Source organism: Bufo gargarizans, chromosome 1 (genome assembly GCF_014858855.1).
Source record: "Bufo gargarizans isolate SCDJY-AF-19 chromosome 1, ASM1485885v1, whole genome shotgun sequence".
In the NCBI taxonomy this organism is placed as follows: domain Eukaryota; kingdom Metazoa; phylum Chordata; class Amphibia; order Anura; family Bufonidae; genus Bufo; species Bufo gargarizans.
The window spans coordinates 431742706-431768708 of NC_058080.1; the positions used below are offsets into that span (position 1 = coordinate 431742706).

The 26003-nt window shown below is 43.8% G+C and overlaps 1 protein-coding gene across 5 annotated transcripts in view; it reads right to left on the reverse strand.

Moving 5' to 3' along the window:
• RFX3 (regulatory factor X3) overlaps nt 1-26003 on the reverse strand; it is a 224251-nt gene that overhangs the window by 173917 nt on the left and 24331 nt on the right. The window lies entirely within an intron of this gene.

Below are 26003 nucleotides of genomic sequence, written 5' to 3' on the forward strand. Positions count from 1 at the left end.
AAGAATGCTAGGAACTATATGGATAAAGAGAATGCTAGGAGCTACATGGGAAGGTATAATACTAGGAGCCACATGGGTTGCTTTTGCCATCAAAAGTGAGTAAAACCATTACAGAACTCCTTGTGAGGCACTAACTTACATTGTCTTTGTTTTCAGGAAATTTTACCATATAAAAACTGCACCAGTACAACTGGGTAAACACAAACTTGTTATGTAATTTTTTGCAAACAGTGACCGCTCTAAAAAAACAAAACCCAAATACCCATGTGGAACTTGTTCTGTGAAAATAAGCCCTCATATGGCTATGTGAATTGAAAATTAGAAAAGTTATGGCTCTTGAAGACAATAAGAAAAATATAGAACTAAGAAATAAAAATAGGCTAGAACCTGAAAAGGTTAAAAAGATCAGTATCAAAGACATTAGATGGATTCTTATAGTAAACAGAACTGTATATGATGTCTTCAGTGTAGAGTATGCAGCTACATTTAGTCACACAGTGGAAAACCAACTAACAACCTAAACTCAGGCACCCCATAGAATACACGACAAAACTGCAGCAGTAAATAGATATGCTAAAACTAAAGGCATGCAGTCAGTGCAGTGATTACTGCTCTGGTAGGAATCTGGCATCCTCATTGTGGCCATGTACTAGTTAACCAGCTATGCCTTACAGTAAATGTACAGATGTAGCAGAGTTAACAGTCACACTAGTTAATGCTTTATGACTGTGACTGTTAACTCTGCTTCATCTGTACTTCAGTAACCGCACTGAAATGTTAAGGACTTACCATTTCTCTACATGGTCACTTTCAGATATTCTGCCTATGTAGGTTGCTACGAGTTGGTTGCTGTGCGACAGTATGAGTATACAAAGCTTGCAAAACAATCACAGTTTATTAAACCTACGCCAACCTTCTCCACAGCAAGTAGAAAAATCTCGTCTTTTCAAACTCTACCACTTTAATAAAATTTAAAAAAAACAACAACTTTTGAGCTCATGTGCTCAATGCAGAAATTTTCAGAATGAATATGTATGAGCATCTGCTACAAGGAAAGTAGCAAAATAAGTAGACTTCTATCATTCCAGCCAGCTCAATAAATATATTTCAAGAATGTCAAAACTTTCATATTGGAATGAGTTCTCTTTTTAATGTGCTCAAGTATGTTGTTAAAATGTTTTCTAGTTGAAAACTCATCACCAAAAAGAACCTTAAAGGGGTTGTCCCATAAGAAATATTCTACATTTTTTAAACCTGCATCTGGATCTGAATACATTTGTACTTACATGCAATTAAAACTTAGTAGAGCCAATAATATTTTTCTATATAGTGCCACCTGCTGCTTGCTCTTGTCTTCATCTTTCTGTCCTCCTCACTGAGGGGGTCGCACATGCTCAGTTCCATCCTTCAACTACCACCAGCCATAATGTCAGTTAGAGGCGGTGACAGTTACAGGAGATGCTCTTTGAGCAAGGACATGCCCCCCTAGCTTCCAGCTTGAAATAAATCCAGCAGAGCAAATGGGAAGACGGCTGGATTCATGGTACAGGGCTGGTTCTAGTGTTCTCTTTGTTAAAAAGAGATTGTCATGTACTATATGAGGTCCGATTTTTAATTTTTGACGGTAATCATGGGATAACTCCTTTAATAAATTAAAAATTCCCCAAATGGTACTACATAACATAAAATACAATACAGGTGCATCCTCCCAGGTAAGGATGCACCAATGAAAGATGGTAGCACTGACAAAGCGTAAAGAAGAGCTTTCCAGGTAGTGTGGTGGCACCTTAGACACTGCAATGAATGTCAGGCAACTTTTAACTTTGTGCACTTTATGAAGCATCTTATTTTCAGCCAATTATAATCACGACAGACACGCTGTCCTTTAAATTCATGTCACAATGCAGGTGTGGTAGAGTCTAGATAGATGACTGCTTTGCACTCTATACAGAGACATTTCACAGCTGGTATTACAATATTAGTCACAACTGTATATCTGCGCCAAGCATGGTGAAATGCATTGTGTAGCAGACAATATAGTTTGTTAAACATTATATAATAGCTGTAACACAGGAGTATTAGTATAGTAGAAAAATGTATCATAGTCAATATAGTAAAGCAGATCATTACAACCAAAAGAAACCCAGGGCCACTGTTATATGGCATTAGTTTAGTCAGTATTTTTCATCAGCTATTTGTGAGCCAAAACCAGGAGTGGGTCCAAAGCACAGAAGAGGCACACATCTTTCCAATATAGTTTCCCCTCCTGGTTTCAGCTTATACATACTGATAAAAAAAACTACTGACCACAACTGCCACGGGAGAGTGGCCCCAGTTGTAAGTTCATGAGCCAGTCTTTAGCCATCAAGGAGAGGCAGTTTCTGCCCCATCGTTGTAGCAATTGTGGGATTTTCAGCACCCAGACTGATCAAAACTTTTGACATGCCAACACTTCTTGAAATTACATTTACACTTTAAATGGGTTTTCTGGGACTCAGATATAGGGCATCAATGTCAGATTGGTGGGAGTCCAACCCCCCACAATGGATGAAGCCAGAAGCAGGAGATTCCATCTACTGTGTAGTTTCTGGTGCTGGTATACTGTAGCTCCCATCAACTTGACTAAGCACCCCAGCATGACCAGTACACACTGGACAGAACCTTCTGCTTCCAAGTCCATCCACTGTATAGTTTCCGGTGACTGGATGTCAGAATCCCAATGATCTGATGACCTTAATTTAAAATTGAGAGAGACAAGCATTGAGACCTAAACTGATCATTAAAATGAAGAGCTGTGGCGCTTTTCAGATCGTTGTTGGGCCATAAATTATAATGACCTGACAACAGGTCACCTAATCCAATAAAGGCCATTGGGAGCCCTTTGTTCTAGTAATCAGTTGAGGTCTCAATTCCTTAAAGAGTTTTTCCAGGATCTTAAATAAATGGGCACGGAGGAGAGCTGCAGTGGTCACAAGCCATTACCATTTACGTGACCACTACTGCCAGGTTATAAAGAGTCATGGGACATTGAAAGGTAATATTTTTATTTTATACAGCCCCCTTCTCTGTTCCCAGTTATCAAAAATCTTGAAAAACCCCTTAATTTCTACTAAAAATTTTTTCTCATGTGTGTCTTTGACATACCAAAAATATATGCTTTTTGTCGACAAACATGTATATTCCAAGTTGCATAGGGGTATTTTAGTGACAAGTCCCTATACACAAGACGGGTGTGGGGAAGCCAACAAAGAGTTGCCTAGCAGAGGAGGGCGGTCACTACATCATCTCAGGTTAATTTGCATATGTATCAAATCTTTTTTTTTTACACAATAAAAGCACACAGAGCTATGGGGACTGGGTATTGTAGATGTGCTAGCGGCGATCTAGCAGCCCGTGTCCTCAGCTCTGTACACAAAATCCCGGTGACAGGTTCCCTTTAAGAATGGGGCTCCACAGTGAATGAAGAACATGTGCACATGCACAGCTTACTGCACCCACTGCTAAGGGACTTCTGAAAACAGCTGAGCACACCTGATCGTGCTCGGATATCCCATAGAAGTGATAGGTGTCGTCCGCTGGGACCCGCTAATGTGGGTCCTATCAGACATTCATGGCAAAAGCCTATCTATATGTCATAAATGTTGAGATGGGAATACCCCATTTCAATACAGGACAGGCAATATTTTCCAAATTCTGGAAAGTCACCATGTATATTATTTGATGAGATCAGTCTGAAGCAAGGCATCTTTTTATCAGACAAATTTCTTCTACCATACTGCTACAATAGCGCTTGAAAAAAAAGCCTGACATTTTCTGCCTGTGTAAGCACACTTCTGGACGGCATGTGCCGTCAACGTTTGATCTCGGACAGACAGCAATTTCCAGCACAAAGCAATGGACACAGTTATTTAAGACTTTGCCAGTATGGCAGCAGTTTCAGGATTATTATTGTCAGGCGTAAATTACAGAAAGGTGAAATCGGTTACTACAGGGGAAAAGCTTACATAGCTCCGAATTCTTATTTTTCTCCATTCTTATATTGATGTAGGGAGCTGTGCACTTTAGGAGGCTTTATCAGCGTGCAGAGATAGCTGCAGTATTGGTTGGTTTCCCTCTATCACTGATTTGTCTGCCAGCAGGGCCCATATAGTGAATCCTCCCTCTCACCTACATTGTTGTCAGCCATACAAATGACAGCAAGAACAGGGAGTATAAGGAGACTTCACAAACACTTGATATTGAGTCCTGGCCAAAGCAGACCACAATGCCTGCAGAAATAACCCTGCCTGAGCAGGTTAAAAATCGAACACTGCCCCCAACGTGAAAATTTAGGTTTTGAAAGATTTTCCCTGTAAGCTACGTTCATAGTCATCGAGGAAGCTGGGGTTTGTACTGCTGTTTGCAAGGTCCTTACGATGGAGAACCTTCTCTATACCTAATGAAAAAATATAGAGGTGGCAAGGTGGTCACTGGTGAATGCTGCATCATTACAAAATAGTAGAGAAGTAAAGTTTTGGCCGGCATTTGATCCATGTAGTACGTGGTGCACGTGGGCAGGCAAATTCCAGTAGTACCTGTGCGTTTCAGCCCATCCCAGCCTTCCTTAAACGCACAGGCCGAAACGTGTTATAAGTGCTGGAGGATTTTCATTACAAAATGGTAGATCTGGGTTAGAGAGTGACCCTGGCCATACATGTTAGTCTAAAGTTGTTCACAACAGACTATTTCAACCTTAACAAATTGTTTATCTGGTGAAATTTAACAATGAAGCATTAGTTTAGTCAAACGATGACAGGTAGTCAGCCGTATTTGCCTACTACTAGTCCACAAACGATCTTTCCATGAAAGAATATTCCCAAAGCGTTCCCAGAAAGATTGTTCTCCTCTTACCTAGTGTCACTGAACAAGTATGATTAGTTTGAACATCTGTAAGAGCCTATATGGACTAAAATGCGTATGGTTGCATCAGCAAATCAATCATTCACCATATTATTGGTCATTCTGCGATTGTATCTAATGTGTATGTCCACCTGTGCGACAGTTCTACAGACACAGGGCCGGTAGTGTTAGATTGTGAGGACCACACTAGTATACATCTCCTACAGCTTCCTAGATCCCAATTGGTATGTCTTGGTAATGGGAAGAGTTGCCTATAACCGCACTTACCTAAGTTTCGTATTGGACTAAACTTTGAGGCTCAATATGCCTGCTCGGATGCAGAGCAGAAATGTCTCATTTCGATATGTTTGCAAGATGGGAAGATTTTTATCCACTCATCAATTGAAATATTAGTTACATAAAGAGGTTGTCTTATGGCAATCGAGTTTTCAAATGAAGCCAGCCCAGTGATTATCTAATGGCTGCCAATCTGGGGAAGGTATGGTTGACCATTTCCGGTAGGCCATCAGGTCTGATAGAGTATACTACTTGCTAGCTCCTTACTGCTCTAGGGAAAAAAGAAGGAGTCCCAAGTAGGGGAACCCTTTTATCACATCAATATACCCTTCTCTTATTGAGGCAAACGAGTGTCTGTCACCATCATCAACCGTAATAAACCAGGCATGCTGTCTGTTATAGTTGATCATGCTAAGCTAAATCATCCCTTCAGTAGTTCAAATTTGCTGCCCTGTTATAGAGAAAAATCACTGTATTAATTATGCTAATTAGATGTTCAGAGCATGAGGGGCAGGCCTAGTCTCTCGGAGCACTTACTTTACCGCAACCATCCCCCCACAGTACGTTTCCTCCTCTTGAGTGACAGCGCCAGGCATCTTTACTGACTTTCTGCCTAGACCTCTAATCCAGAAGCATTCACTGATGCATGTGCAGATCAGATCTCAGCATCAGGGAAAGCGTACTTGGATGCCGAGATCCAAACTGTGCATTCGCCTGATTCATCATTCACTGGTGAATGTGCAGTGTCACCGAATGTTCCAGAATTACAGAGCCATGCCGGAAAACAGTGAGGATGCCTGGCCCTGTCACTGAAGAAGAGGGGGAAGAGCCTACGGGAGAAAGGTGGTGATGAAGTAGTTCTCCAAGGAGCTAGGCCTGCCCCTCAGTGCTTTGAACACCTAATTAGCATATTGAATAAACCGCACATTTCTCTAAAAACGGGGCTACAGATTTGGACTACTAAGGGATCATTTAACTTAATATGATCAACCCTAACAGGCAGTATGCCCGGTTTAATAGGGTTGATCATGCTGACAGATGCTCTCTTAAAGGGAGTCTTTCACCTAAAATGACCATTATACACCACAAACATGATGATATCCATTACATTCCCCATATTATAATCTTACCTTTCATATTGCTGTCCGTCGCCTATTCTCTCTTAAAAACGCTTTTAATCCATATGCTAAATAGGTTCTGAAGGTGCCCAGGGGCGGTGTGTATGCGGCCGGTGCCCAGGCTCCACGGCGCTGTTCAAATCAAACCCCTCCCCTTTCACCCCTCTGGCCCGCCCTCGGTTCTTGAGATAGCATCCTTCAGTCAATGACAAATCCGGCGCCTGCGCCTGCGCACTCCATTACCCACTAGGGCAGAGGCAGCAGAGCGTTTAATCCGCATGCGCCGGCCCGATCTAGCCGGCGGAAGTAAACTGCCAAAATATCGGGATGTACGGGCCGGCGCATGCGCATTAAACGCTCTGCTGCCTCTGCCCTAGTGGGTAATGGAGTGCGCAGGCGCAGGCGCCGGATTTGTCATTGACTGAAGGATGCTATCTCAAGAACCGAGGGCGGGCCAGAGGGGTGAAAGGGGAGGGGTTTGATTTGAACAGCGCCGTGGAGCCTGGGCACCGGCCGCATAAACGCCGCCCCTGGGCACCTTCAGAACCTATTTAGCATATGGATTAAAAGCGTTTTTAAGAGAGAATAGGCGACGGACAGCAATATGAAAGGTAAGATTATAATATGGGGAATGTAATGGATATCATCATGTTTGTGGTGTATAATGGTCATTTTAGGTGAAAGACTCCCTTTAAACAGTTTGCCTCAATAAGAGAAGGGTATATTGAGGTCATAAAACGGTTCCCCCATAAAAGGGTTCCCCCACGAAGTTCATGCTAGGAAACTCTTTTAGGTTTACGCTGAAGGATCTTTTCACCAACAATATAATGTTATGTTCTTTGTATGTATTAATTCCGAGATAGGACGCAGCCAGAAACTTCCAGTAATGCTTATCCAGAGGTCATTCCATCTTTTCCCTACTAGTTTCATACTAGAACCATTCATGTTATATTGCTGGTAGTTCATGGTCAAAGTGATAGGATCCTCTGACATCTAATATTTCTGAAAGCACCGTATGCCTCTATCCACCATAATGGTGCCAATGAGCTAGTTCTCCTCTGGCTGAGTAAAGTTCAGTGTTCAATAAGCACTTCATACTTGTACAGAAATGTAAAATACAAGAATAAAAGCAAGGACTGCAGACTAATGCCATCAGTTTTCACCTTTTTCTTTTTTTTTGCTCATGAATAGATATTTGTCTGAGTACATAACAGAATTTATAGGAAAAACACTACAAGCACAGAGTCCCTTGGCAGAATGTAGAATTTGCAGTTTTTGTTTGAGCAAATGTCAGTTCAGCCTCTTATAAAACAACAAATATACAAGTCCCTTTCACTGGAAAAGATGTATTCAGAAAAATAAAAGATCAAATCTGCAGTTTAGGCACCCATATAGACAGGAAACAACACCTGTCATTAACGCTTCATGTGCATGGGGTAGACAAATAATAAAAGGTATTGTAGACATCCTCAAATAACGCAGTCATCCAAACCTTGGAGACGCACAGTCCCACTTGCGTTTCTGTATGCTTGGATCCTTCTCTGCAGGTACAGCAAGCCTGTCCACTAGAAAGTGACGGGAGAGACTTTGCCAAAAGGATTTATACATAAGGAATGCACAAATTTGTCTACCTATGGGAATCTACAGAAATATTTACAATAAAATTTTGCACCTAAGGGGGTTCTCTGAGACAAAGAACCCATGATCAGGGTGCTGGGCAGCGTGCAAAAGTAAAAAATAAAAATAATGTATAATACACTATAATCTAATCTTTATGTGTGTGTGTCTGAACACATTAAAGAGGACCTTTCACCGCTCCTCACATGCCTGTTTTAGTAGTTTCATGCACTCCCCATGTAATAATTCTGGATCATCTATTCTTATGGCTCTATGTTGTGCCAGTCCTCTATTATTTCTACTAGAAGTTATGAATAAATTCCTAGCAGTCTGCAGTAAGGGTACAGAGGGGAGGTGACCAGTTGGGGGGGGGGGGGGGGGGTCCCTGCACAGACTGAAAATAGCAGCACTGATTGGATAGAGTGAGTCTGTGCAGGTACACCCCCCCAACTGGTTACCTCCCCTCTGTACCCTTACTGCAGACTGCTAGGAATTCATTCATAACTTCTAGTAGAAATAATAGAGGAATGTCACAACATAGAGCCATAAGAATAGATGCTCCAGAATTGTTATTACATGGAGAATGTATGGAGCGGTAACAGGTCCTCTTTAAAGGGTTTCTACGCAAAAGTATAAAAAATAAAAAAATAAAAATAAAAATGGGTCATCCACATGCATATCTCCCCTTCCAGCTAATCAATGGCCTAAGCAATGACCACGGTCACGTGCCATTTCAGCACAGGTCACAGCTGAGGCCACTACTTGGCTGGCAGCAGTGAGGTACATGTAGACGGCACATCACATTTCCAGTTGGAAGTGGCAGACACAGGGGTTCGGTGCTAGACTCTTTTGACAGGTGAGTCTTATTTTTTTATTTTACAACCTGCCAGCAAACTGACCATTGGTTCTGGTCTTGGAAAACCCTTTTAAAAGTAAAGTCCAAAAATGTCTTCCGACACTCATATATAAAAGGCCGCTTAGATTACAATTCACGTGTATAACACACACTGTAAATACCTCACCAGGCCATCAGAAGCAAAAATAAGCATATCCTACCTCTTTATAATTAGATCCTTTCCCCTGATCCACACAAATTAGATGTGTGAATTTCAAAGGAAATCCTACCACAACTCACAGATGTGATTTTACTTACTATCAGGAATGGCACTTCTGATTAGGCCTGAAAAAAAAAAAAAAAAAAAAAAAAAAAAAAGGACAGATGGCTGGGAAAATAGGAGAAAAAAAAAAAAAAGAAACGGCATCCTTGAAGAAGGTAGTGATACCATGCTGGTACTGTACCGATGCCTTCCTTATCTGAACAGGCTAGTTTTCAGGTCTCAGCCTAGCAAATTATAAAATATGGCGCTCAACATATTGGGAAATCCTTTTTATGTAATGTGATGCCGTGATGACATATCAATGATCGTTTCATATGTGAATGCTAATGACTTTACAGCTTCTTTGAAACATACAATATTTAGCAGTTACTTGTTGCTTCTGGTGCAGGTATTCATTTATATGTACATACTAGCAGAAGGACCTGGCTTTGCACGGGTATATTTCATCTATTTCATTTAATGTTCCTGTGTGTCGGTAAAAGATATCCACAGTATCCCCCATAATAGTGACCTATACAGCACCCTGCCGCTTTAGCAGTGAACTCCACAGTCCCCGACCCCTTAACACTGCCCCCCCCCCCCCCCACAGTGCCCTGCCACTTTAAAACGGGACCTTCACAGCAGCCCATCCCCTTAACTTTGACCTTCACAGCACTCCACTCCCTTGACAGTGACCTCCTCAGGGCCCGTCCCCTTAACAGTGACCTCCACAGTACCCTGCTGCCTTAACAGTGACCTCCACAGCAGTTGCCCCTTTAATAGTGGCCCCTGCCCCTTTAACAGTGACCTCCACAGCAGCCTGCACCCTTAACAGGAACATCCACAGTGCATGTCTCTTTAACAGTGACCTGCACAGTGCCCGTCCCTTTAACAGTGACCTGCACAGTGCCCGTCCCTTTAACAGTGACCTCCACAGTGCCCGCCCCTTTAACGCTAGGGCTACACGACAACATGTGTCACGCGACATTTTGTCTCAACAATTTTTATAATGATAGGCTATGGTGTCGCACTGTGACATGCGACATGCTGCGACTGCGACACGACAGTTGAAAAAAAATCCATCCAAGATGGATTTTTCCGCGACTGTCGCAGACTATCATTATAAAAATTGTTGCACATCATTGGTGCGACATCAATGTCGCGCGACACATGTAGCAGTGTAGTTGTGCCCTATGTGTCGTCGACACATGTCATCATGTAGCCCTAGCCTAAAGCTGACCTACAGCAGTGAAGAAAAATGGCTGGGTTGTTTTGGAAACCTGGAGTAAAACTGTGTGTATGTGGAGACTAAGGACCTGCGAGCTTCTATTGGCTGATAAGGGACATGTGACCGTGTGTATGGCAGTTGGGATATGAGGAGAAAGACTTGCAGGCTTGTATTGGCTAATGCAGGTCATTTTTTGGGAATATCTCAGGAATGGTACGTCTTAGAGAGCTGTGACCTCCACAAGATTTTTTAGCAAAGGATGTGTATAGCAAGTTTCGTTGAAATCGATGGTTACATTTTTGAGTGATCGCGGAAGATATATCCTTATATAATATATGGAGGAGACACAAAGCAAACAGTAGTCTAAAACATTGCAAATATTAAAGGAGTTGTGCAGTTGGTTTAGGCTCCATTCACACGTCCGCAAAATGGGTCCGCATCCTTTCCGCAATTTTGCGGAAAGGGTGCGGACCCATTCATTCTCTATGGGGACGGAATGTGCTGTCCGCAACCACATTTGCGGATCCGCCCTTCCGCATCCGTGCTTCCATTTCCGCAAAAAAATAGAACATGTCCTATTCTTGTCCGCAATTGCGGACAAGAACAGGCATATTCTATTATGTCGGCAATGTGCGGTCCGAAAAATGCGGAAAGCACATTGCCGCTTTCCGTGTTTTGCGGATCCGTGTCTCCGTGTATCCGCAAAACACATTGCGGACGTGTGAATACAGCCTAAAGGGCTTTTCCAGGAAATGATAATGATTACCTATTCTCAGGATAGGTCTTCACAATCACATCAGCCAGAGTCTGAGGGTACTTTCACACTAGCGTTTAAGTTTTCCGGTATTGAGTTCCGTCATAGGGGCTCAATACCGGAAAAAAACACTTCAGTTTTGTCCCCTTTCATTGTCAATGGGGCCAAAATGAACTGAACAGAACAAAATGCTCGAAAATGCATTCCGTTCCATTTAGTTGCGTTCCCATACGGGAGAGCATACTGCAACATGCTGTATTTTGCTTTCCGTCCTGGGATGCGGATGCGAAACGCATCCGGCATTACCCCAAAGTCAATGGGGACAGATCTGTTTTCTCTGCCACAATCGAAAACGGATCCGTCCCCCATTGACTTTCAATAAAGTTAATGATGGATCCGTCTTGGCAATGTTAAAGATATGTTAAAGATAATACAACCGGATCCGTTCATAACGGATGCAGACGGTTGTATTATCAGTAACGGAAGCGTTTTTGCTGGACCCTGCTGGATCCAGCAAAAACGCTAGTGTGAAAGTACCCTGAGTCCCGTCATACCCACCGATCAGCTGTTTCAGGAAGCCAGCACTATCACCGGAGCTCCCGGCAGCTCACCAAACACAGCGGTGTACATAGTATATGGGGCTGCAGCTCAGTCCCATTCACTTCAATGCAGCTGAGCTGCAACTAGACCATGTGACCAATGTACGGTGACATCACATGGCGCCATCTCATTAAGCGCCCAGCCTCTGCTAACAACTGATCAGTAGGGGTCCTGGATGTCTGACCCCTGCCGATCTGATACTGATGACCTATCCTGAGTATAGATCATCAATATTATTTCCAGGATAACCCACCCTTTTACTATTGATGACCATGGAACAGTTCATCAATATCAGATCAGCTGTTCGTGTGGGCTTTGCTTCCTCTTCAAAATTACCTGTGCGTCATTTCGCAGCAGCCGCATGACCAAATTACAATAGCTCCGTCCCATTCAAGTGAATGACATGGAGCAGTAGTAATTACGCTGCGCCGCCTCTAGAAGCGAGACAACTCACAGGTCAATTTTAAAGCAAAAGCTGCACTCGCAAACGAGCATCACTGCCTCAACAGCTGATCTCAGGATAGGTCTTCAATAACTTTGCAATGCACAACACTTTAGCATAAAAAAGCATGAAAACATCGCAAAACCCAAACCATACGAAAAAAATCATTAACACACACATACACATTCGATTGCTGGAGAGATAGCTCACTGTCACTCATGGAACCCTGATAAACATGCATGCTTGACCTAGATGCGTGTGCATGTTTAACCCCTTAAAGGGAGTCTGTCACCAGATTGTGACCTTATAGACCGCTTACATAGCGCTCTAGCATAGCAGTCTATGATTCTAATGGTACCTTTGATGTGTGCTTCTGAAGTTCCCCCAAGGCAAAAACGGACTTTTATTCAAGGGATCGCAAGTGCCCAGGGCGGGGTTCACCTTGTTGGAGCCCAGGCTGTTCTGCCTCTTTTCGCCATATCCCCGCCCCAGCCTCTTCCTCTGCCCGCCCCGCTCTTCCTTTGCATCCTCTTTCTCTGCAGCCGGATCCCGCGCCTGCGCTATCCATTGCTTGACCGGGGCATGCGCACTGCGATGCCCATTGTGGGCACGGCATCGCAGTAGCTACTACGCATGCGCCGGCCAACGGCGAGGAGGCGGACCAGATACACCCACAATGGGCATCGCAGTGCGCATGCCCCGGCCAAGCAATGGATAGCGCAGGCGCGGGATTCGGCTGCAGAGAAGGAGGACGCAAAGGAAGAGCGGGGCGGGCAGAGGAAGAGGCTGGGCGGGGATATGGCGAAAAGAGGCAGAACAGCCTGGGCTCCAACAAGGTGAACCCCGCCCTGGGCACTTGCGATCCCTTGAATAAAAGTCCGTTTTTGCCTTGGGGGAACTTCAGAAGCACACATCAAAGGTACCATTAGAATCATAGACTGCTATGCTAGAGCGCTATGTAAGCGGTCTATAAGGTCACAATCTGGTGACAGACTCCCTTTAAGGACACAGCCTTTTTACACCTTAGGACCAGGCCATTTTTTGCAAATCTGACCAGTGTCACTTTAAGTGCTGATAACTTTAAAACGCTTTGACTTGACTTATCCAGGCCGTTCTGACATTGTTTTTTCGTCACATATTGTACTTCATGACACTAGTAAAATTAAGTCAAAAAAATATTTTTTTTTGCACCAAAAAATACCAAATTTATCAAAAATTTTGAAAAATTAGAAAATTTCAAAGTTTCAGTTTCTCTACTTCTGTAATACATAGTAATACCCCCAAAAATTGTGATGACTTTACATTCCCCATATGTCTACTTCATGTGTGAATTATTTTGGGAATGATATTTTATTTTTTGGGGATGTTATAAGGCTTAGAAGTTTAGGAGCAAATCTTGAAATTTTTCTGAAATTTACAAAAACTAAATTTTTAGGGACCATTTCAGGTCTGAAGTCGCTTTGCGAGGCTTACATAATAGAAACCACCCAAAAATGACCCCATCTAAGAAACTACACCCCTCAAGGTATTCAAAAGTGATTTTACATATGTTGTTAACCCTTTAGGTGTTGCACAAGAGTTATTGGCAAATGGGGATGAAATTTGAGAATTTCATTTTTCTGTCTAATATTTCATTTTTACCCATTTTTTCCACTAACAAAGCAAGGGTTAACAGCCAAACAAGACTGTATCTTTATTGCCCTGACTCTGCAGTTTACAGAAACACCCAATATGTGGCCGTAAACTACTGTACGGCCACACAGCGGGGCGTAGAGTGAAAGGTGCGCCGTATGGTTTTTGGAAGGTTGATTTTTATGGACTGGTTTATTTACACCATGTCCCATTTGAAGCCCCCTGATGCACCCCTGGAGTAGAAACTCCCTAAAAGTGACCCCATCTAAGAAACTACACCCCTCAAGGTATTCAAAACTGGTTTTACATACGTCGTTAACCCTTTAGGTGTTGCACAAGAGTTATTGGCAAATGGGGATGAAATTGGAAAATTTCATTTTTTTGCCTTATTTTCCATTTTAACCCATGTTTTCTACTAACAAAGCAAGGGTTAACAGCCAAACAAGACTGTATCTTTATTACCCTGACTCTGCCGTTTACAGAAACACCCAATATGTGGCCGTACACTACTGTACGGCCACACAGCGGGGCGTAGAGTGAAAGGTGCGCCGTTTGGTTTTTGGAGGGCTGATTTTTATGGACCGGTTTATTTACACCGTGTCCTGTTTCAACCCCCCTGATGCACCCCTGGAGTCGAAACTCCCTAAAAGTGACCCCATTTTGGAAACTACGGGATAAGGTGGCATTTTTTGGGGGAGTATTTTTAGGGCAAATATAATTTTTGGTTGCTCTATATTACATTTTTGTGAGGCAAGGTTACCAAAAATAGAAATTCTGATATTTCATCTCCATTTGCCATTAACTGTTGAGGAACACTTAAAGGGTTAATAAAGTTTGTATAATCATTTTTGAATACCTTGAGGGGTGTAGTTTCTTAGATGGGGTCAATTTTAGGGAGTTTTTACTCTAGGGGGGCATCAGGGGGGCTTCAAAAGGGATATGGTGTCAATAAAAAAGGCCATCAAAATCGGCCTTCCAGAAACCATGTCGGTCCTTTCCTTTTGCGGCCTCCCTTTTACGGATACAGCAGTTTACGACCACAAATGTGGCGTTTCTGTAAACTGCAGTATCAGGGTAATAAATTTTAACTTTTGTTTGGTTGTTAACCCTTGTTTTGTTACCGGAAAAAACGGACTGAAATGGAAAAGTGCCAAAAATAGCGGTTTTGGCACCGTTTTTTTTTTTTTTTAACCGTGTTAATCTGGGTAGTTAGGTCATGGGATATTGTTATAGAGGAGATTCTTACGGACGCGGCAATATCTAATAAGTCTACTTTTTTTTTACAATTATTTAGGTTTTTGACTATATTATCTTTTTTGATACAACATTTTTTTTTGGGTATCTCTAAAGTCTAAGTGTCATTTTTTTTATTTTCTTTTAGCCAATTATCTTATGTGGGGGCTCATTTTTTGCGGGATGAGCACTATTTTGGGGGCTATATGACTTTTTGATCGCTTGCTATTAAACTTTTTGTTATGTAAGGTGACAAAAAAAATATTTTTTTGCACCTATTTATTTTTTTATTTTTTTTACTGTGTTAATCTGGGGGGTTGGGTCATGGGGTATTTTTATAGAGGAGATTCTTACGGACGCGGCGATACCTAATAAGTCAACTTTTTTTTACAATTATTTAGGTTTTAGACTATATTATCCTTTTTGATACCCTAAAAAATTTTTTGTATCTCTAAAGTCTAAGAGTCATTTTCTATTTTTTTTTTTATCTGATTATCTTATGTGGGGGCTCATTTTTTGCGGGATGAGATGACGGTTTTATTGGCACTAATTTGGGGGCTATATGACTTTTTGATCGCTTGCTATTAAACTTTTTATTATGTAAGGTGACAAAAAAAACTTTTTTTGCACCTTTTTTTTTTTTTTCTGGACCGTGTTAATCTGGGGGGTTAGGTAATGGGGCATTTTTATAGAGGAGATTATTACCGACGCGGCAATACCTATGTCTACTTTTAATAAATTATTTTAGTTTTTTTGGGTGTCTCAAGTCTGAGAACCATTTTTTTTTAATCCGATGTCAGTGCTAAATTGGGATATAAATTTAGTACTCCATGGAAGTGTGATACTCCCTGAAGCAACCGTCAATGCAGAGGCCCGGATGATCGGGGCAAGTGTCGCACTGAGTAGTCGTGTCCTTCTGTATCCCCCTCCTGCGACACACTCTGCACTTTTTTTGGGTTCGTCCCTTCTTTCCAGTATGGGGGACCACACCTGGAAAGTGTTGGCCAGGGACGATCCGGGCACCTACAGTTCCCGAGGTACTCCGGCCTGCTCTTTCCCGGTCCGAAAAGATCAGGGCCTTGAGGACTGCCTCATAGAACTGGAGGAATGTCCCTGTGCTGCCAGCGCTTCGGGATAGTACAAAAGAGTTGTACATGGCAACCTGCACCAAGTAGACCGCAACTTTTTTGTACCATGCCCGGGTTTTGCGCATGGCGTTATATGGCTTGAGGACTTGATCAGAGAGATCAACTCCTCCCATATACCGATTGTAAGCGACGATACAATCGGGCTTGAGGACCGTTGCCGCGGTACCTCGCACAGGGACAGGGGTGATGCCGTTACCATGAATTGTGGACAGCATAAGGACATCCCTCTTGTCCTTATACCTGACCAGCAACAGGTTTCCAGTGGTAAGGGCACGGGTCTCACCCCTGGGGATAGGTACCTGGAGGGGGTGGGCAGGGAGGCCGCGTTGATTTTTCCGCACGGTCCCACAAGCGGACGTGGATCTGGCGGCAAGGGACTGGAACAAGGGGATACTGGTATAAAAGTTATCCACGTAAAGGTGGTAACCCTTATCCAGCAGTGGGTACATAAGGTCCCACAAAAGTTTCCCGGTAACACCCAGAGTGGGGGGACATTCTGGGGGTTGAATCCGGGAATCTCGCCCCTCGTATACACGAAATTTGTAAGTGTACCCTGAGGTACTCTCACAAATTTTGTATAGCTTCACGCCATACCTCGCCCGCTTGGAGGGCACATACTGGCGGAAAATGAGTCTCCCCTTGAACGCAATGAGAGACTCATCAACCGCGACCTCTCTTCCAGGTACATAGGCCTCCATGAATTTGGCCCCAAAGTGATCGATGACCGGCCGTATCTTGTACAGACGGTCATGGGCAGGATCACCTCGGGGGGGACATGCTGCATTATCGGAATAATGCAGACATTTCCGGATGGCCTCAAACCGGGAGCGTGTCATGGCTGTACTGTAAAGTGGGGCCTGGTATAGGACGTCCCCACTCCAGTACAGCCTGACACTGGGTTTTTTGACCAGGCCCATATGCAGCACGAGGCCCCAAAATGTCCTCATTTCGGCTGCACTGACCGGCGTCCAGCCACCGGGCCTGGCCAAAAAGGAGCCCGGGTGTTGAGCGACGAACTGTTGGGCGTACAGATTCGTCTGCTCCACCATCAGATTTACCAGTGGGTCACTGAAAAAATGACAAAAAAAGTCATATTCAGTGTAGCCCACTGTGGAAATCTGGATTCCTGATTGGCCTACAAAATCAGGAATCACAGGCTCGTATCGCTCTGGGCTACACCAGACAAGTTCACCGGCAGGGGGCTCCGGTGGATTTAACTGGTGGGCCGGGAAACCAGTACGAGCCCCAGAGCTGCTCGTACTAGTGTGGGCCACAGGGTCCCTAACATGGCGGTCCCCTTGCTCCGCCTGGCGGCGTCTCCGCCGCCTTGGGGGGTCATCATCATCGCTAGATGATGAGGAGGATGCGGATGACAACAGGAATGTGGGGTCATCCTCATCCTCACTGGGACTCTCGGAGTCAGAGGCAATCTGGGCGTATGCCTCCTCGGCCGAGAACGTCCGGCGGGCCATAGGGGAGTGTGTGTCTGCGTGTATATGTGCGTGTGTGTAACTCTTTATTTTGTGTGCGTGTGTGTGGGGGCACGGGTGTTCACGAACTCACCCTAAAACTAACAGAAAAAAAATAAAATAAACTAACTAAAAAAAGGGCAAAAAATGTGGGGAAAAAAATTCAAAACCGCTGATCAACCGTCCGAAGTTGATCAGCGGTGGGGTGTGCGATGCGCTAACAGTGGCCGGACACTAAGTGCCGGCCACAGTCAGCGTACACGAAGAAAAAAAAAAATGCACCCCAAAAAAGGTGGGGGGGGGCAGGGGGTGGGGGGCAAGTGGCAGCACCCCTGGGGGGTCTAGGGTCACACAGCTGTGCTGTGGACCCCAGACACCCTAACTAGGGTGATGCAATCAAAGTTCAAAAACTAACTTTCCCTTTTTTTTCCCCTGCCTAAACCAAACTTTCCCTAGCTGTCCCTATGTACCTGATGGGGTCCTGGGGGGCACAGATCGGATCGGTCCTGGGGGGCACAGATCGGGTCCTGGGGGGCACAGATCGGGTGCAGCAGACACGTGCAGGCAGCTCCTCTCTCCTCCGGCTCCGGAACACAAAAGGAGGAGGAGAGGAGCGCCTGCCTCTTTTGAATCTGCCGCCGGACCGCCCACAGACCAATCAGAAAGCGATCCTGAGTGGTGATGTCACCATCACCACTCAGGATCGCTGGATGGTGATTGGTGGAGTGAAATCACACCACCATCACCATCCTGTTCCGGGTTATCGGGACTTCAGAGACCCGAATAACCCGGAAACGCAGAAAACCGCAGGTCTGAATTGACCTGCGGTTTTCTGCGATCGCATACATGGGGGGGTCACCGGACCCCCCGGCGCATTTGCTCCAAGTGCCTGCTCAATGATTTGAGCAGGCACGGGGTTCCGATCACCGCCCGCCGTGCGGCGGTGATCGAAAATGCACAGGGCGTACATGTACGCCCTGTGTCCTTAAGTACCAGGGCACAAGGGCGTACCTGTACGCCCTATGTCCTTAAGAGGTTAAATCAGTGGGGAAAGGAGGATGAGCTGATGGCTTAAAGTGACAATACACATGAGTGTAAAGTTGGCCAAACCTGCCAATTTTATGTGTATGGGGGTTAGTTGATTAACTCCTGACAGATAATGTTGGGGATGGGGGAGGGAGGACAAAGGTTGGTCATACTGAGTTTGAACACAAGATCCTTTTTGCTCTCAAAGGAGATCACCAAAGAAAGCCTGGCATACTCTCCTCTCGAGTGTGCATGGGTAAGGGGAGCCACGAAAAACTGCTATCGGCCAACAACTATTGAAAGTGTATATCACCTTTATTTTCTGGTGGCACCAAGGATCAGGAACGTTGGATTTCCTTTTTTTTTTGTCTAGCTGCACCCATACAGATGCCGATCCTGGCAAAAGCTTCATGCTTGAACAGTATAAGGCCAGCTTTTAGATCCTAAAGTCTAACCAGTATGGTCGCAGGGATGGCGGAATAAAATGATTACCTCTTGACTGTTTTATAGCATATTATACCAATAGAAATACAGTAACAACATGACCTGCGCCCCTGTATAAAGAACAATATGAACGATCGTCAACCAGGTACAGATGTCTCCTAGCTTAAAGACTCTTTCAAGTGACTACACAAGCTCCTTTCCAGTGTAGCCTGCCCCTCCGGTATTCAGACTCCTCATCAACTGCTTCATATACAAAACGATACTACTAAGATGACAACTTATACATGAGGAGAAGCACACTATGAAGGTTAATATAACAGTAAGTACATGAGCCAAAACCTAATCCACATACGAACACATATAATTAAGCGTGTGCCCATCACTCTATATATTATCTTCTCGTGCCGGCGCAATATTACAAAACACACTGTCAGCATAACTGCAGAGAGGAGCTGCCCTCCCTGTCACATTCTGCAATCCAATACTTTAAAAAACGTTAATGATCTATGGAGGCATGCCAAATAGTAAGACAACTAACCGTCAATTCAAGAATTTGTCATGAAATCAAGAATACGACAGAAAAGGACTGCAACAGATGCGTCGCGTTTCATCACTGATGTGCCGTGTTTACTACAGTCAGAGAGATCCACAGAGACCGCGAGGATGAGGAGGAGAAAAGCACCGCTCGTAGGGGAATAGAAGACTAAATGAGGGTTCACAGCTCCACCACACCAACACTCCGAATAGAACATGCCGACGTTAAATGAATTAAATAAACATGTCTGCGCCCGAACCAAGAAAATAATGATTGTCTCTCCGTTTAGAGGCAAAGCACAAGCTGTTGAACTGCAGGTCATCAGGATCCTCACATTCTGTCATTAACGGATTGCTGCAAATAATTAAGACACTTATGGAATAGACCGACGCTCAGGAGATTCATTATTCTGAGATGAGGGTCAAAGGAAACTCAGAATCAATTAATTTGCTTCACTCCTAAACAAATCTACATTTTTAAAGGAGGTGATTTTCTCCGTTCATATACAGCCGAGAAAATAAGCGATAAAACTAGAGGTCATTCAGTTTAAGACTAGGTGTCCACAGAACGACCATGAGTGCTGGATGCAACCTCTCCAACCCACAATGGCCAGATGAATTTGAAAGCAACAGAAGGTGAGGCCTCCTTGTGGAAGTCTAGCCTGAAGAAATATTTAATTGTTACCCTTCAGGCAACAGAACCTAAATAAAGTTGTAAGTAGCTATGCTTGTAATGTCTGCTCAACCTACTCAACTGGACGATGTCACTTGGGTCAATGTACAGTATGCATTCCATTTCTACAACTGTATGGGAGTCTATGGATGAAGTATACCACTGTAGATCTATAAGTGGCATACTTTGGAGGCTTCTGTTGAAAGTAGAAGGCTACTTTCACACTTGCGTTTTTACTGGATCCGGCAGGGTTCAGCAAAAACGCTTCTGTTACTGATAATACAAACGTCTTCATCCGTTATGAACAGAACCAGTTGTATTACCTTTAACATAGACAAGACGGATCCGTCATGAACTCCATTGAAAGTCAATGGGGGGGGGGGGGGATTCGTTTTCTATTGACTTGCATTGTGGGTCATGACGGATCCGTCTTGTTCTGCATTCCAGGACGCAAAGCAAACGACAGTATGCTGCGGTTTGCTCTCCGGTATGAAAACGTTTGCATTTTGGAGCATTCCGTTCTGTTCAGTTACGTTTTGTCCCCATTGACAATGAATGGGGACAAAACGGAAGCGGATGTTTCCGGTATTGAGACCCTATGACGGATCTCAATACCGGAAAACATTAAAACTAATGTGAAATGTGAAAGTAGCCTAAGCAGTGAAGTCCTCAGATGCAAACACAGTGTGAATAGACCCTACTTTCTTCTGTTAGAGATTCCATTTTCCCACACTATACACATCAGTCTCTCTATTTAGCAAGTGCACAGTTGGATGGAAATAATTAGATGCCCCCTTGATTTAAAAATTTTGAACTAAAAGGATTGTGTCCTAGTGGCAAGTGTCCTTTAGAGTACATCCACACAGGACATATACGCTACAGATTTGATACATATGCAAATTAACCTGAGATGAGTCCTGTCCCTGAGGTGAGTCCTGTATGTGAGGTCAGGGACAGAACTCCTTAGGTTAATTTACATATGTATGAAATCGGTTTTTTTTACACAATAAAAGCACACAGAGCTATGGGGACTGGGTATTGCGGATGTGCTAGCGGCCATCTAGCAACCCATGTCCTCAGCTCCTTATAACAAATACCCGGTGACCGGTTCTCTTTAAAGACACTTCTTTACAAGTATTTTTAGACCTCATCGACAAAACATCTTCTAAACTGTTTATCCTATTTTAGTCTTCCCGGTTATTTAATTATCTGTTGTATTTCCCAACTTTAAAGGGAAGCCGTCGTCATGAATATGCAGTGTCCTCTGCATGCAGCAGGTTATTGAGCAGACTGATATATAGTTTATGGGAAAAGATTCTGTAAAACTTGCAATTTATTCATTGAAACCACTAGTCTTTCTATACTTAAGTCATGTGGGCGGCCCTACTTCATGATTGACAGTTATCTCCCTCTTCTTATATAGGGAAGGCCGCCAGTCATTGATTAGGCCCAGCCACTGGATTGCTAAGCAAACAAAGAGCAGGAGTTTGAATTAATCAATAACAAGCTTTAGGCTTCCTTCTCAGAAATTTTTTGGGCTGTGAAAATTTTTTACAAGCTTGTTGGTCAGGTAATTTTGTCATATTTAAAATAAAATAAAAATATTTTTTTTAAATAAAAAAAAAACACAACACGCCAAGCCTACAGCATGCTGCGTTTTATAATTTCCTTTTGACTGACAGCAAAAATCTGGCTGCAGAAAAAACACCCACTAAGAAATGTAGTGTTTTTTTGCCCAAAAACTAAAACACTGTAGAACTGTGTCTCCCAAAAATAGCCAAAAGAGAACTTTTGTGGCATTTTAGGGTCACTTGTACAAAAAATTTGCGACCTTTTGCAATTTTACACCACTCACTCCAGTTTGGAAAAGTCGGTGCGGTTAGCTATGTTAATGAGTTTCACTCCAGATTTATCACAGTGATCTTTTAGGAAGTCACAAAAGAAAAAAAAAAAAAAATCACAAAGTCAGTGGAGTAAAACAAAACTGGAGTAGCCTTTCTAGACAAGAGTGCTAGGATTACAGATGCACCAACGAAATATTAAATATTAACCTCATGATAAATCCCCCCCCTTTTTGTGAAACCATTCTTATGGAATCTTCTTCCACAGAACCATATACTAATCTGCTCATCTCCACCTGCTCTGTAACATGATAACACACTGCCTGCAATTCGGAAACCATTTTCTAGGTGACGTGGGTAAAGGCACAATACATTCATTCTGCATACAATGAATATGTTTGAGTGCTACATTCAATAAATGTATCCTATGCAGAAAGGGAAGAATAGGATTAGAAAACAAAATAAGACCAACATTTCCGACAAAAAGGGGAGACTTTTTTAAGGTAGATATTTCAAAAGCAACTACTGGGAGTCGTAAGGTCTAACCGTCTCCAGTCAGACGATTACGCTGGTATTAATCCTCAAAATAAGACCTCGGGCAACTATGTTTATCTCAAAGTGAACAGAGAGCAAGGAACGGGTCTTCATCTCCTTCATGTTTCTTTTCAGAGCAACAACAACCCAATTTTCCAAACTACTTTCCTATATTATTTGTCCTTAAAATATTTTTCAACATTTTCAAGTTTATTTTATTTTCTCTAAAGCCCAAAATCCATAGTAAAATACTCAAGCTAGAGCTGAACAAGCCTTTCTCGTCCAGAAACAGAATCATTAGGTATTCTAGATATATTCACACTTTCTATGGAGCATATGCTAAAAGAGCGTCAAAAGGGCATCATGCAAAAAAATTAATAAAAGATATATCGGAATGTTAGCCCAAAATAAAAGTATGTAAGCAAATAACTTCTAAGTAGAGAGAGCAGCGGCACCTTCAGGGTTCTGTAACACAAACTGGGCCAGCTTTACTAATGTGTCTACATCTAGAATCTGTCTGAAAAACAGCGCACATCTGTGCAATAATGGCGCAAATTGTATCTACACTTTTTCCCCACTTGCTTGAAAATGCCGTGGAGCTCAGTAGGAACGGGCGGAGGAGGAATGCACCACAATCCTGGTGTCAAATTCTGGCTAGTTCTGCATCACACATCATCCAGACTGAGTCAACGTGATAAATCTGGTGCATTATCTAGACAACCTGTTACATGGCCTGATGGAGCAGACGATTGTCGGGAAGGAAGGATCTCCTCTACAGTATGAGAAGTGGCAATCTTTAATACCATCGCACGTCCTCATGCAGAATCATTGTTTGCCGGCAGCAAAGCGCTGTTTAAATGGCACGATCTGTGTCCACCCTCACCTGATATCCAAAGAAGCAGCTCACCTGGACACAGCTAAAGAGCAGTACAGGACAAGTAGTACCATAATGTATCCTACTGAGGGGTTGCAGAAGATCATTATTAATAGCTGTATATTTAACAATGGGCCAGTTTGTAGCCTCTTGTAGCAGTCTTTCTTCTTTTAAATATTCTCTCCTCTTTTACCTTGTTGATTCCCTTTATGTATATAAAAGTTTCTATCATATCCCCTCTGTCTCGTCTTTCTTCCAAGCAATACATGTTAAGACTCTGCATATATCACCTTCATATGAATCCTAAATACACAAGTGAGTGCATGAGGCCTTAAAAGGGTTATTGATGGCTCAGCAATAGTATAGGTCATCAATATGAGATCTGCAAACTTTGGTATTACGGGTGTCAGGCAGGAGCTGAGAACAGCTGATGAGTAGGGTTGCTGTATGTTGGATCCCCACCAATTTGACATTGATGACCTATCCTGATGATAAGTCATCAATATCTAGGAACTGAAAAAAGCCTTTAAAGGAGTTTTCCAGGACAAACATACTGATCACCTAGCTATACCACTCCAGCACCCTCAATTAACAGCATATTGGTGAAGGTGCCAGGTGTTGGCCCACTAGTCTCACACCAATTACTTATCCTTAGGAGTTGAGGGTCCAAAACCTGGCAAAATCACCAATCAGGTATTCTCAGCTTCCACCCAACACTGGAAACAACACAGTGACGGAGCTAGAAACCTAAAGCTCCTTCCACTGTGTAGTGGCCATTCTCCGGTAATGTAGCTCCCATTCACTTGAATCACCTCACAACTTCACATTCACTTTAAAGGGTTTTCTGGGATTACTATACTTTACAACAATATGCTTATGTAGTTACTTACCTCATGTACATCTTTCCCATACTGTTTTTTTTTATTTTTGACTCTACTGACCCATTTTCACCATGTAAACCAATCCCTCTGGTTTGTTTCCATCCTGTATGTAGCACTTCCTGCTCTGTATCCAACCAATCCCATGATGCACTTCTCATTTTTCTGCTACAGCTCCAGCCCCGCCCCTAACAAGGTACTACTTTATAGTCCCTCCCACCTAGTTACATAGGCACTTCCTATCACTGCCCCTGGTGCTGCTTTGACACCTCTATGAACATAACATCACAGGATATGGCCTCATGCACACGACCGTTGTGTGCATCCGTGTCCGTTGTGCCGTTTTCCGTGATTTTCTGCACAACGGACACGGGTTGTTATAGTCAATGGGTCCGTTGAAAACTCGGAAAATGCACCGTTGTTCATCCTGTCCTTTTTTTTTTGGACGGACAACGTCAAGATTGACATCCGCAACCGTGATTCGTGGCCGTAGGTTACTTTCATACAGACAGACCCGAAGATCCGTCTGCATAAAAGCTTTTTCAGAGCTGAGTTTTCACTTCGTGAAAACTCAGATCCGACAGTATATTCTAACACAGAAGCGTTCCCATGGTGATGGGGATGCTTCAAGTTAGAATATACTACGAACTGTGTACATGACTGCCCCCTGCTGCCTGGCAGCAACCGATCTCTTACAGGGGGCTGTGATCCGCACAATTAACCCCTCAGGTGCCAGTGCGGCCCCCCCTCCCTCCCCTGTATTTAACTCATTGGTGGCCAGTGCGGCCCCCTTCCCTCCCCTGTATCTAACTCATTGGTCGCCAGTGCAGGCTCCCCCCCCCCCCCCTAATTAAAATCCCACCCCCCCCATCATTGGTGGCAGCAGAGAGTTCCGATCGGAGTCCCAGTTTAATCGCTGGGGCTCCTCCTACTGGTAAGTGAAAGGTCTGTGCTATAGGCAATGCACCGCACAGACCTTTCACTTACCAGTAGGAGGAGTTCCCGGCCGGTCACAGACAGCGCAGCAGGTAAGTATAATGCTTCTACAATTGCTAAGTAACCATGGAAGCCAGGACTGCAGTAGCGTCCTGGTTTCCATGGTAACCGATCGGAGCCCCAGCGATTAAACTGGGACTCCGATCGGAACTCTCCGCTGCCACCAATGATGGGGGGGGGTGGGGGGGGGGGAGATTTTAATTAGGGGGGGGGAGGCCACACTGGCCACCAATGAGTTAAATACAGGGGAGGGAGGGGGGGCTGCACTGGCCACCAATGAGTTAAATACAAGGGAGGGAGGGGGGCCGCACTGGCCACCAATGAGTTAAATACAGGGGAGGGAGGGGGGCCGCACTGGACACCAATGAGTTAATTACAGGGGAGGGAGGTGGGTCTGCCCCCTGCTGCCTGGCAGCACCTGATCTCTTGCAGGGGGCTATCATACACACAATTAACCCCTCAGGTGCGGCACCTGACGGGTTCATTGTGCAGATCACAGCCCCCTATAAGAGATCGGATCCTGCCAGGCAGCAGGGGGCAGTCATGTACACAGTTCTTAGTATATTCTAACTTGAAGCGTCCCCATCACTATGGGAACGCCTCTGTGTTAGAATATAATGTCGGATCTGAGTTTTGACGATCTAACTCAAATCCGATGGTATATTCTAACATAGAGGCGTTCCCATGGTA